This window comes from Parasteatoda tepidariorum, chromosome 8 (assembly GCF_043381705.1).
Source record: "Parasteatoda tepidariorum isolate YZ-2023 chromosome 8, CAS_Ptep_4.0, whole genome shotgun sequence".
NCBI lineage: Eukaryota > Metazoa > Arthropoda > Arachnida > Araneae > Theridiidae > Parasteatoda > Parasteatoda tepidariorum.
The window spans coordinates 77,884,787-77,900,391 of NC_092211.1; positions in this window are offsets into that span (position 1 = coordinate 77,884,787).

Here is a 15,605-nt window from a genome sequence, read left to right on the forward strand (position 1 = left end):
TATATTAAAGTGTATAAACAAATTGTTAATAAATCCATATTTGAATCATAACAAAGTGAAGACACAATAATGCAAATATTATTTTAATAATAAAAACAGATTTAATTAAAATTGAATGAAAAATATTGTTCAGAGAACAAGTATTGACTCATTATTTTCTATTTATTTATAATAAATTATTCAAGTTTAAAATATGCATATTGTTTAAAAGATGCAAATTCAAATCATCATTCATCGTAATCCAAAATTATTTCATTTGGCATTTTTTCATTTTTCTAGTATTCAACGTATAAAAACCTTTCTGGAATCCATATAAATTCATAACTTTAATTTTCTCATCTACCTTTGAATGATATGGGAGACATCATTTTACCCAGTCATGTGATGAAATAAACGCCGAAAACATTCTATTCAAATGCAGCTATTCTATGAAATTCTATTCTATGAAAATCTTTTTTACAGATGTGGATTTCTTTTATGTTTTTTTTTAACTCTATACATTGGAAAACCACGATGATAATAAATAATGTGCAAATCGAAACGATACCATATATATGTTACTTCGGGTACGGCATCTGCATATGTAACTGTGATCATAAAAAAAAAATTCCGGTATCTTATTATCATTAATATAAATTTCGATAAATTGCAAAAAAAAATTTATTAATAAATCTCTAAAAAGGATTATTTGCATCTCTTGAAAAAGTTTATAAAGATTCTGAAGTACTGGTTTTATTAAACATATTCCCAAATCGTACGTTAAATTTTGAAATGTCACAAAAAAGTCCCGAAAATATCGAAAACGTTTTATTTACTCACAAAATACTGTATTTCTCAGAATACATCGCATAAATGTTTCTAAAGGTATTTACTGGCTATATTTTTTAAGGCAATATATGTTTCTGAAGATATTTATTAGCTGTATTTTGTTGTTTAAAGGAAATCAATATTTCTGAAAGCATCTGTTGGCCTCATTTTGTTTAAGGATATTGTAAGTAACCTTATATACCAAAGCTGATAACCTAAATAACAATATCTAATTTTCTTCAAATATTTCCTTATCAGCTGATTCAGTAATAGGTGTATAAGAGTCATTAGGTATTAGACTATATCACTTACTAACCCATATAGGTTGATTTTAAAATGCCAAAGAAACATCTGACGGATTAGAAGAAGGTGAAAACTTTTTCAAATCACCTGGCGACCTGCAAAAGTTTGACCAAAGGGTCGGATTTGTCAAATTTACTTTTATTTATATAAAGTTATTGGCTGATTCTGCTGATAATTTTGTATATTCTGAGTATTAACTTTCTTACAGATTCCTAAAAACTCCTAGATAGATATTATTAGCTTCTTTGTAGATTCCTTTGCTTTTAGATTCCTTATTAGCTGATTCAGTAATTGGTCTATAGGAGTCATTAAGCATTACACAGCTTTTCCTACTAATCAATATAGACTGATTGTAATAAGTCGAAAAAACATCATGTAGATTATAAAAAGGTGAAAACTTTTTCAATTTGCCTGGTAACCTTCAAAATTATGGGCAAAAGATCGAATATCCTACTACTTATATAAAGTATGTTTAGGTGCATAAAAAATAGGAATAGCATCTCAAAATTTAGGAATTATACTTCAGATATCAAATTGAGTCCCCTCCTTCTAAACAAAATAATGAGTCATTTGAAATTTTACTTATTTAAATCATTTTACTTATCACTTGATTCAGCTAAGAACAATTTTTTTGATACTTACATCATACTAAGAAATTACTTTAATTACAATGTAACCTTTTGAATATAATAAAATAAACGTTATCCTTATCAGATAAACACTTCAACAATTATTGCAAATCAAGTTTTCGGAAGGAAATAACTAAACAAAATTCTAATTAGATAAACGTCATGATGCATGTACTAAACGTAGTTAGAAAAATCAATATTCTTAACTTTTTATAACAGCTCTACATTTATTATAAGCTTTTCGATTTATTTCAGTCCACAATCGAACATCCATTTTATATTTTCTGCAATGCATATAAATTTTACTTTCTGATAAGAGTTTAAGCTTTTTTGGCTTAGACAATATTTTAAAAACTCATAGTTTCTAACGATCTGAATTATGTAGAAAATAATTGCTAAAGTAAGCGTGAAAAATTTGGAAAAAATTAACTTACTACACACAATACCGAACTTAAATACTGAAGACTTGAATATCAACTACAAAATGTAATTCATATTTCCGTATAAATTTGAAATCTTTTCATCTTTTTCTAAACATGTTAAAGTTAGTTCATTTAAAATCTCCCTTGACATCAGAAAAACACAATACAACTATCCTATCTCATAACAAAATATCGATTGCGTTGAACCAGAATAAGTTGATAAAGCTAAATCCTCCTTGATTGAAGGTAATGAAACTTCCGTCAAAGAGATTTGCGGACGATAAAATTTGATTAGAGGACATGTTTTTATTCCTTTTTTTTTCTTTTTGTATGCTTTGTTTCAACCTTCTTCACTATACAAGACCCTCTATACTAATTACTAGATTCTAATCAACGTTATTTTATAGAAAAGTGTTTCTTTTTTTTTGTAAAATGTTTTAACGCTCAAAATAGTTTAAAAGCAATTATTAACCTGCATTATCCCTCGCTGTGTTTTCTTTGATTAAGATAGTGCTCAAAAGGGAAAAAAATTATACACATCTTATAATACATTAATATTTTAGTTCGTGTCATTGAAAAAGTATTCCGGAATTTTCGTAACGTCAATAAAAGTAAATTTTAATACAAATATTTTCATTGTTTTTTATTTTATTAAGATAGAGTTTAAAATTAATACAAAACGTCAAAATGCAAAATAAACGGATATTCATTGAATAAAAAATTAATAGTTCTGTTTGTGTCATTAAAAAAACACCTGAATTTTTGCAATATCATTAAAAATTGATAATCAGTAAAAATATTATTATTTTCATTCGACTAAGACAGTTTAAAAGGCATATACGATTTCAAAATAAAAATGAAGGTTATACTCATCTTAAAAAAGCATTGATATTTTAATTTGTTTCTTTAAAGAAGCATATCTAGATTTTTGTAACATCATTAAAACTATTTTTTAGTAAAACTATTTTCTATTGTTTCTTTTTTATATTAAAATCAATTTTAAAAGCAATATTAAACACTATACTCATCTTAAAAACAGTGTCAATTAATAATTTAGCTTCTTCTATTAAAAAAAATATATATCTAAATTTTTGTGACATCATTTCAAATTAATTTATGCAAATTAAATTATTTCTTGTGCGATAAATTTTTAGATCGTATTTCTATATACAATTTACTGATACCACCTGAAAAACAGAAACAAAATTTAAATAATAAATCTTGTCTCTGCTTTTTATAATATTTATTTGTTGGTTTCCTTTCCCGTAATTTTAATGACAGTTAATTCTCACAAACAAATTACCCTTAAATAAACAATAAACAATAAAAAGCATTTTCCTTTTGAACTATTTTTGTCTAGTGTCCTTTTTACAGAAAGGTACATTCTTTCTAATAAAGAAAAAAATGGTATGAAACATACTTCATTATTAAAGCATACTTCATTATACTTCATTATACTTCATACAGAAACATTCTTCATTATACTTCATTATTAAACATACTTCATTATACATTCATTATAAAAATACTTATAATTATTTCACCGCAGAATAAGAAACAATTTAAATCTGAAAAAGGAATTCTTTTCTTCTGTTTATTTTTTATTTAAGTAATTTATCCTTTAATGTGTTTAATTTAAAAGTTTGAGCATGAAAAAATTTAGTTTTCTACGCTAGCTTTTCAATAACCTCAAATTATAAGGTGATATAAATAGTAATATTCTGAAAAAGTGCGAATTTTATTATGCGTTTCAACACTGAAAAAGTTTCCTCATTATAGAACCAAACCTATAGCACGTCTGTTTATGGGGAAATATTTTTGCTTTTTCCACGCCCACTTTTGTTGATTTTTTTATATCCAAATTATAAAACTTAAAAAAAAGTAAATAATTTCCATTAAATAACATACAAAATTAAAAATGTTCGAAGGAAAAATTTAATTTTTCCTTAGATAGAAAACCATTTTATAATGTATTTAAGTTATATATTTTAACACAATAACTTTTAACTAGATAAACTGACTAAGTAACTAACTAAATAAGTGAACTTACAATAACTTTAACTTCTAACATAATAAAAGTATCAATATACTCTTAATATCTAACTACTTAAAAAGATCTGCGTTATGTTCACTTGTTTTTGTTTGAGTATAAAAAATACTCTTGAATACTATGCATATTATTATCATTTAACAAAGAAGTTTATAGTTTATTGCAGGTTATGAAAAATAATTTCTTTTTGAATAGTTTCAGATTCAAAACTTTATGTGAATTAATTAAAATTATTTGTTTTCTTTCACCCAATTGTGTGTTTGATAACAATTTTTCATTTACTAATAAAAGAAAACTGACAATTTTATTCGCTATCAAACATATTTTATACAATTTATTCATTATTTTATTTAAGTTTGTTTCCATAGAAACTTTATTTCATAACACTTCGATCCATAACGGCTGTCGATATCATAAATGAAGAAAGTTATGCTTTCAGAAAAAATACGTAATATTGCTTCGATAATAAAATGCATCTAAAAAAATATAATTTTACAAAACAAAATAATGTAAATATTCTAAGACTAATGAAAAAATTTAAATATTGCTGTGTTTAGAGAATGATTTATTGTTTACAGTGTAACTGTTTGATTGTTTTATTGATTCTTTGAGCAAAATGTCTCTCGATTAAAACGTGCCTATATTTACGTGATGAATATTTTCGGCCATTTTTCTACGTGTTCGATTTTTTTAACTTTTTTATGAGTTTGAGTTTAAATTATTGCATTAGAAAAAAGTTCCTTCCTGCCATTCTTATATAATTGCATGTACTTACGTAAATTTACCTTTCCCGAATTTATTTCATTGCATTTAAAGAGGTTGTTCTCGTAGTTATTTCCTAGTTAAGAGTATTAATATTTACACTGAAAAAAAAATTTATATTCATATAGGTATTATATAATTGAAAAATTTCGTAAATTAATGTAATTGAAATTATCGCGATTCTCTCTTTGTAGAATCCCCTTTTTGTAGTTAACATGCATAGAAAAAAATGAATTGTCTTTTCGCAGTCTATAAGTTACCGGCAAACTATGAAGAGCCGGCATTCTATAGAATTCCTTGACATTGTATATGCCGAAATAAGTTAGCTTATTAAAAGCTTATTAGAACTTTATAAGGATTCTGAAGCATATCTATTTCTCTATGTGGCATTTACTTTACTGTTAAATGACTTATAATAAGTATTTAAAACAAGTTCTTTTAATTCTAATTTATTAAATGCTCTTTGAATTCTAATTTAAGAAATTTTTGAATTCGCTTAAGAAGTTCTCGAGATATGATGAAATACGCAAAAAGTGAAACTGACATTGCGGAGTCTAAACTTTGGAACGCTGTCCTGGCCAAGCTATGGGGACCATATTTCTCAGCTTGCGGCTACCCCCTATATTAGGGGGTTCAGAAATCCGAATCCGTAAAACAAAGGTAGGTTTATTCAGAGAACTACACTAAATAATTAGCTTACTAGAGGTCACCCCTTCGAACCATTAAGAATGAATCCTAGAATCAAGATCAAAAGTTATTTAGAAAGGTCCTTTTTTGGCACACTGTGCAAGCACGTTCCCTTAATTAGTCATGGTTTTTCTGAGCCAATATTGCGATACAATATGAAGTTGAACAATCAATCAACAAGATTTAGCATGGTTTGTTATTTGAAAGTCTTGTTATTTCAGTGTCCCTTATCTTAATAAATTGATAAAGTACAAAATATTAGTTTGTTTCCATTCATCTAATCAGGTACCTCATTTAGTTTATCTCTTATAGTTTGCTTAAATGATGGGCACCTTATTCCTGGTTGTTGTTGTTCATTTACGTCGCACTAGAGCTCCACAATGGGCTATTGGCGACGGTCTGGGAAACATCCCTGAGGATGATCCAAAGACATGCCATCACAATTTTGAACCTCTGCGGAGGGGATGGCACTCCCGCTTCGGTAGCCCGACGACCTGCACGCGAAGTCGAGCACTTTACGGTAGAACAGTTTAACGAGAACCAATACCGCACACCCTCGGTCCCTACACAGGCTGATCCACCTTATTCTTGGAAAACGTAATGTAGGTGATAAAATTTTAAGTTCACATTAATATCAAGCAGTAATTACCAGCAGATCCGAGACTGATAATAAAAAAAAATTTCATATTGGACAAAACGTGAATTTCTTCTAAGTAGCTTGATGTGAAGCCACAAGATCAACTCGCAAAATAGAAATACAAATTTTGTTTCACTGCAAGCAACATATGAGATAATATTCTAATTAGGTACTAAGTCATATAGATAGCATGCATTATTATCCGGTAAGTTATAAAACATTAAAGTGACATTAATGTGTCATACATGTAACTAAACTTTTTCGTATGTGATAATTCAGGATAGGAGTACATGATATGAAGATTTTCTACCTGATTTCTATTCGTTATTATATTTTACTCCTACTTTAAGAGGAAAAAAACAGACAGTTAGCAGGTAAGGATCAATAAGCTTTTTTTTTACTCTACAATATTATATTGTGTTACAGTTCTGCCGATTAAAACTTTTTAAACGTGTTTAAGTTTTTGTGATTCTTGTACGATTTATTATCTTTCAATTTTTTTAATCTATAATTGAATATTGTTTCTCAGTTCTATTGATGTAACGGTCTCTTTAAACATTTTTTTTCTCTGCAATTCTTGGACCATTTACTTCTTTTTTACTTTTCCAATCTTTAATGGAATATTGCATCACAGTTATACAGATGGAAAATTTTCCTTAAACATTTTTAGTCTCTACAATTGTTGGATTATATATTAATATTTTACTGACTTATGAAATTTAAATAGAAAGGAAATTAAAAATTAAGCGAATCTATGTTTTCAGTATTTTTTTCTCCGGCAATTTTTATAGTTCGTTTGAAATTGAAAGAAATATATTTTTAAAATAGGATTTAAACTTTAATCATTTTATGTTTATTCTTGCCTTATTGTGAATAAAATTTTAATTAACATAGCTTGGGAAATTATTAAACAACAAAAGAAACTTCGCGTTGGAAATGGAAAAATCTATTTCAATTTACTAAGTGCGCATAAAAGGAAAAATGACATTTATTCTACTGGTGATTAAAAAAGACCCAAAAAAACATTAAACTATATAAAATAATAATTTTAAAATATATTATTCACTAATTTAATAATTAGCTTTAAAGTAGTCCTTTATTCCATTAGTTATTAAAAAGAACTCAAAGAAACAATAATTTGTATAAAATAATAATTTTAAAATATTATTTGATTTCACTAACTTAATAATTAGCTTTAAAATTGTCGTTTATTCTGCTAGTGATTAAAAGAAAACTCAGAGAAACAATGAAGTGTATAAAATAATGATTTCAAAATATGTTATTCACTAACTTAATAATTAGCTTTGAAAATCCGACAATTCTTTCCTTTTAAATTAATATAAAATACATCTAATAATTTTTTGAAATCAAAAAGAGTTGTTACAATTCTTAGTGTAGCTATTCTTTCTAAGATATTGATGCATCTGATACTTCTATTCGAATCAGCAAAAACTTATTTTTCCAAATAAGAAACATCCTTTGAATGGGTGACTGTCTTTTGATTAAAACTCTTATTTCAAGAAGAAAAGGGCACACAATTAAGTAAGGGTCGACTGTCTTTTTCTAATGAATAATTGAATATTGTGTCGCAATCCTTCAGACGGGAACTGTTCTTCAAACGTTTTATTAGTTTCTACAATTCTTCGAAATCTTTTCCTTTTTTTTTTTCTTTTTTTGCTTTAGTCTTAAAATTGAAATGCAAGAGAAATTGAAAACGTGAACAAAGTTCAGTTATTTTTTCCTCAACTATTCTTTTCTAATTCATTTGACAATAAGACAATGGATTTTAAAAATAGTGTTTGTATTTAATCATTCGATGTTGATTCTAGCCTCATTGAGAATTTTATTGAGACAAGGAAAGTTTGGCAGACTAATATTCAAATTATAACAGTTTTAGTGAATGAAAACAAAAAAATTATTTTAATTTGCTTGATACACACAATTTTTAAATTACAACTTATTTAAATTCCGTATTGAAGAAACTTCTTAAAAATCAGGAATAATATTTTAAATAATTGTTTCATGACTAAATAAAAGAAATTCAAATTAAATTTCAGTTTGGTTTTGATATCATGGAATTATTTTCTAATTTATGGATTCAAATCATGCCGTATCAACTTAAATCAAAATTAGGTATATGCCGTAATTACTATCAGTTTTTTACTATCAGTTTATAAAATTTTAATTAAGAAAGTGATTATATTTTGAGAAAATCTTTTGCTTTTCAAATAAATAAATTTAAAACATAACTGTAAGTAAATTTCCGGGCAAACAATCAATATTCACATTTTAATTCTGATTGTATTATTTTTAGCTCATGTTTTTTAAGAAATGCGCATGAAACTGAACGTACTGTTATTGAAGATTTTAAAGCGTATATTTTGGTAGCACTCGTCAAATTTTATTTACTATGCAAAGTAAACAAAAACATTTTCTGTGACTATAAATAGTTGTATGTTAAAGTTTTTTTTCTCTGTTCATACTCATTCAGGAATCTTCAATAAATCAATTGACACATGAATTTCCGAAAATATTTGAACTCAGAAAAGTAAATTTACGCCGGAAAAAACTTTTATTTTATGTTATATATTCACAAGTCTGAATTACAAAATCCATAAATCCATACTTGTTTTCTCAATATTGCCACTTTTTGATTTGCATAAACAGAGAAACAAGTTTGTAGTAGTTTTGTTTTTCGTAGTTTTTCGTAAGTTAAATCGAATGACAATGTAAAGTGGCGGGTGTTTGATAGTCAAAAATAAGAATTTTATATGATATCAAAAAAAATGAATGTGCGATGAAAAAATGTAAAATGTTTTGGTAAAATCAAAAAATATATTAACTTATGCACTATCTGTAATCTTACAAATATTTCTCGACAGTATAATATATAGATCGAAAATACTTTCATTATTATAATGCAGTTATTTAAGAAAAATCTTACTCATACACTTAATTATACAAATCACCTTCTATTTTTCAAATTCTATCCAAAATGTTCAAATTCAAATCGAAACTTAAAATTACCTAAAATGGAAGAATATATTTAATTAATCGAAATTGATTAAATAACAAGCAATTTAACTAAATTATTCTATATTTTTATATTTTTCTAATATCTTTAGATTTTTTATGTTTAGATATAGTTTCTACATGTAGTTACATTTAGTTTATATATAATTTAAATATAGTTACATATAATTTACATATAGTTTACATATAGTTTAGACATAGTTCCTCTTGCATATTGCAAACAATTATTGATTTATTATTAGTTATTTATTTAATTCTTTAAAACCTTATGTGCTGCTGCTAAATTGCTTTCTTTAGAGCACTTGTTTCATAACAACTTATAAAACAACAATGAATAAATTCATTTTCCATGAACATATTTCCAAATACAAGTATAATGACTGAATTTTTTACTCGATTCCAGAATAAAAATTTTTAAAAATTATTTCGTATTTATCCGTGTTCTTCGAAGAACCAAATCTCTCCAGGGAAATAGAAGAACGTGATCGTATAAACTGCGTGACTCTTACTGAAATACCATCTCTTTTAAAACGTTCTTGTTCAAGTGGTAAGCGCAGCTTCGAAAACCCCTTAACATAAGAGCTCTCAAAGCTTTCTTCGCCGAAGATCAACATTTACGTTTCCTAACTGCTTCAAAGCAAAATTAGGAAAATATAGGGCTTTTAGCTATCATAAAATTGTAACATAAGGGATTTGTTCATGTATAAGAAGCCCCTAAGAATTTTATAGTTGATAGAATTTATGCCATGAGAGAAGCGGTATGTTCGTATACTGAACAAACATACAGCATATGTTTAAATTCCGGAAATATTTTCAATGCTCTAAAAGTATATTTTAACTTCTACATCCTCTCAAAAATGTTTCTGTAATGCAATACTGTAAACACATTCTTTCAGACTGTATGTAAAGCTTCTTTTTAATACAGTCCTATTGAAACATAATAACAAATGAAAAATATATCCATACCCAATTTACAATAAACTTAAAAATTAGAAATCAACGTAACGTGAAGGTCAGATAAAACTTCAATTAGATTAGAAATTGGTCTTCAAATGTCAGGGAAAAAGAATAGTGTAACATTTGAATGATTTGAAAATATTCCATTGTTCTATCAATTTTTTTACATATTTCGGTTATCTAACTGTTAAAAATTTGGGTTAGTATGGTATCATAATCTCGATAAAATTTGTTTCATCCTTTGTATAAAGATGTGTTGAATATATTTATATATTTTTAATGGAAATTGAATTTTCTTTAACTTAATTAGAAAATACCATTTTCTGTAAAAAATTCCAGGTCAAATTGCAGTCAAAAGTACTGACACTCTAAGCGCTATTACATTTTACCGTTATTTGACCCGAAATTTTGTAAAGTGTAATTTAACTTTAAAGGAAACGTTTTTAATACCTTCTTAAGGCTTTAATGGAATTGTGCAACGCATGACGGTAAGTTGAATTTATATTTCTCATGTTAATTGAATCTTCTTTTACTTAATTAGTAAATACTATTTTCTGTAAAGGAAATTCCAGATTAACTTAGGGTAAAAGCACTGACACCCTGCGTGCTGAAACTTTTAACCGTAATTTAACCCGGAATTTTGCACAGTATAGTAAAACTTAAAGGAGACATATTTTAACACTTTTTTAAGGTTTCAACAGAACTGGGCAATAATAAAGTTCAATGTTGACCTATCCTTTTGATAACCTACTTATCCTCTAATATATTGATATCAACACAATAATTTTTCAAGTTGGCAGATAAAAAAGTTTGAAACATTTTTACAAATAATTTTTAAAGTTTCAGAATCGCAAATGCAGATTTTCATTTATGTTCTGCAAATTCTTGAATAGTTTTTTTTTATAATTTTAAGAAACAGTATAAGGCCTTTTTTGAATTATGAAAGAGTTGCAATCACAATTGTTTTTTGTACAAAAAAGAAAATAATGGTAATTTGATATTTAAGAGTTCTTACTTTGGTATTAAAATGACCAAAACTATAAGCTCAATTATCTATTCGCTATGCGTAATTCAAATTTGATACAGATATAAGTGAATAGTACTAAATTTCCTTGATTTTCCTTCTTTTGCTGATCCATATTATTTATAAATGAAAACATTTGAAATTACATCAATTTTTAAATTAAAAGTTATTGTGAACGCAAATATAAAGTTATTATGAAGGCAAATATTAACTATAAAAACAATAAAATATGTTCATTTTCCTTAACAAAAATAAATAAATATATGACTTAAATGAGTATGAAATAAGTCGTGGTTTAGATCATGTGTAGAATTTAAATGTTAATCAGTTGTTACACTTAGCCTAATACTAACAAAAATAACAAGTTCAAACAGTTTTACAAACTGCGTATGACAAAAAAAGAAATAAAAGAAGAAAAATTATAGTGGTATACATTACATTAGATGGCAAAAGCTCTTTAACGAGCTCTTTTTCATTATTATTTCCCCCCCCCCCTTTTGCATATGTCTATAATTTTCCTTTGTTTTATCTTCATTTTGAACTTATCTAATGAGTTCTGTTTACTTGCAGCTTATGCGCAATAAATGAAACCTATTGTTTTTCTTAACTCTCTTTCTTGTATTTATTTATTTTGTTGTATATATATATATATCATTTAAAAAATCGACCTCAAAAAAGATTATTTAAAATAATTTCATTTAAAACAATTAAATTTTAAATTTTAATTCAATTGTTTCCAATTTCATTTTATTTCATTTTCATGTTTTCATTTTATTTCAATTAAAAATTTTAAAACATTTTTTAAGAAGAAAATGGTTTTAGAGATTGAATTATTATCAAACGTTTAACTAGATTATAAGATTTTACTATTTCCTAACATCGTTTTCTTACCTGTAAAAAATAGTTGTAGTTCATATTTACTATTATTATTCAGAATGAAATGATGGCTACTCAATTATTTTACACTTTTTTCTTTGAAAAACCACAATTTCAAAATATATGGGAGATTTTGATTAAATTTAATTTTTTCTATGTATTTATGTATATGATAATTTAATTCCCTTGTTAATTTTAATTTATAAGTAACATCTATGTAGAGATTAACTTGTTTAGAAACATTAATGGTGCTTCTTGAAAATGTCAAAATAACATATTTCCATTCAATAAAACAATTTCTCAATTAGGAAACATTCAAGTAATATTCTTTTGAGAAAATTTTAATATTAATAACTGAATCGTTTCAAAAGTTTTGAACGTAATTCATTTGTTATTTCAAAATTTACAGTTCAAAAATAAATCATTTATCTTCATTAATCAATGTTTTACAACATTTCTGCCATTATTATTAACTAAATATCCAAAATATGCTTCGTTAGTTTTTTTCCATGGCTCTTACGAAAGAAATAATTAAATAGGTTTGTTCACCCAACTGATTAATTTTTAAGTCGAAACAAAAGCGTAAATAATTACCCATTGTTTCAGCATTAACAGTAAATTAATAAGTTTTCAAGTACTTAATAAATACTTAGGAATAAATTAATTGAGGCAGTGGCTTATATTTTTGTCAGTAATTAAAGTTTGATTATTTAGGAGTAAGTGAAAAATGGTGGGAGTTTCACTGTATTTCAGTTCATAAGCATTAAAATTCTTCAACTATTTTAATTAGAAAATTTGCGAAATGTGGTTAACATGAATTATCTTGATCTCATAATATTTTTAAGGAAACAGACAAGGCAAAAATACTGCAAGTATTTTTTTATAGCTCATTTTATTATATTGTCCAATATTTAAAAATTGAATAAAAATTATTTTAATCGTAAAATCACTCTAAAGTGAAATATGTTTACCTTTAAAAGAAAAATAGAATTTAAATATTTTTTGTTTTGATTGGTAAAAGGAAATTTTATGAAAAAAGCTTTATATTTACATTCTTACACATTCATAATAAATCATAAAAAATGCTAATTTCAAAAATAAAAAAAACAATACTAATTTGCTAACTGAGTGAAAAAACATAGCATTAAATTAAATTTATTTTCTTCTCAAATAACTCAAACTCAACACAATAGAAACTCAACACACTTCTCAAACACAATAGAAATATAAAAAAAGCTATATATTTCTGAAGAAAAAATATGATTTAAAATATTCTATTCCTTAACAAATACACTTAATCTAATATACATTTTTTTAAATATAATTAATATATTAAACAAACTTAATTTCTTTACATTTTTCTAAAGCTGAATAATTATTTTTTAACACCTTACATTGTTAAAAACATACATTTACATTTATTTTCTTGTTCAAAGTTGGATTCCAGACTCACCACTGAGATAGGAGGATTTATTTTAAATGCAAAAGAAGCATAACGAAGTATATCAATTAGGGAAAAAACTGTGAAATTATTTTTTTTCTAAGCCTAAAAAAATTATTAAATTATACATTAAGAAAATATTGTACCTTTCCATTTAATACAACAATTATATCTAAACGTATAATATAAACAATAAATTCATGTAAGAATTTATATATATCTATATATATATACATATACAACATAGTAAACAAATACAAAAAAAACACGAAGTAAATCAAGAAATAATATTAATATTTTGCTTTGGAATAATATTTTGCAATCTGGCAATCTTGTTACGAAAATATTTTTTAAATCATTCTTGAAAAATTTCCCGTTCATGTAAGTACATTTGAATTCGCTACTCACTTTATAGATTTTGTTTTATTCTGTTTTTTCTTTTTCTTTTATTTTATTTTCTGTTTTTATGTGTTATGTTTACTTATTGTGTTTTATTCTCTTTGTTGTAATTTTGTAGAAAAAAAAAATTGAGTGCTCCTTACACTATTGTATGAATATATTTTGCTTTGGCTATATTGATACAATATCAAAAAGCGCTCTTTTTTGCGTATGTAATCATGTGGGCTGATGAAAAGATTAAATCCTTTATTTTCCGGATTTTTTTAAAAAATTTTATTCCTTTTTTTTTGCTTTTGTTTATTTAGTTGTTTGTTTTTTTCTCCCCCCCTTTTTTTCATATATATATATATATATATATATANCTTGCTGTTATCATATTGTTGGTACTTGAAATATTCCTTTGAAGGCCAGTGACTTTTATTTTCCACTTTTAGTTTCAAAACTATTTTAAGATTAAATTTTTTACCTAGATTTATTTATTTTCTTCCCTGAATCAATTTTTTAAATGTACAAATTAAAAAAAGTAAAAAATTATCCTTTTATGTTAAGCAGATATTTAAATAACTTATGTTTACACTTTTAACATGTTGTTCACTCCTTCAATATTTTTTTAATGTTTTAACTGTGCATTTTTGACAATTTTAAAGCGTGAATATCTTTTTTTCCGCAATACAATCCATTCATACATTTTTCCTATTTTTTATTCCATTTATGAATTAATAGAAAATTAGTGTGTTATAAGGTGACTCGTCCAAAAACTAAACACCCGAAAAATATTTCATAAGCATAAGCACTTACAACTTTTTATTCTTATTTTTAAAATATATTAGTCCTCGCGCAATTGCATAGTTTTAATTACATTTTAAATCTCTTACTTCACGCATCGCATGCGTTGGGTAAAGCCTGCCAGTAGCATAAATTTTAACTGTTATTATTTCTTATCCAAAATAAAGATAGGAAGAGAACATTATTCTTATCAAATTAATATTAAAGCATGAAAACAAAACGCTGTTACTTTGTGTCGAATCAAAAATAAAAAACGCAGAATTTTTTTCTTCAAAGAAAAAGAAAAAAATATTAATTGGATTTCTTTATCTAACTTGGAAAGACTTCTAACAATCACTTTTCAACTCATTTCTTCTCCTTTGACAATAAAACAGGTTTTGATGTTTACAGTCCTGTCTTCTTTAGTAGGGATTCATAAAATTTTGATAACGTTTTTTTTTCACTCATTAAAACATCAATTTGTGACCCGTTATGCATAGAATATTTAGTTATCGCTCTTGAAAAGGATTACAAATATGTAAATAAAAGGTAATTTTTATGAATCACCTTATCAAATAGGGTTTAACAAAAGAATAAAATTAAAGAAAGAAAGAAAAAGTAAGAGATTAAAAATGCACTTTACTTGCTTTCATAACTGATTAAAAACTGATGTATAGATCTAAAAGTTACAAATTCCATACCTTTATTGCAGCAACCTCCAAAGACGAGCTTTCAGTCTATCTAGACTTTCAACTTCATAAAATACTCTTCATTGCAGTACATCCAAATTATTGATGTATTCATAATCCACGG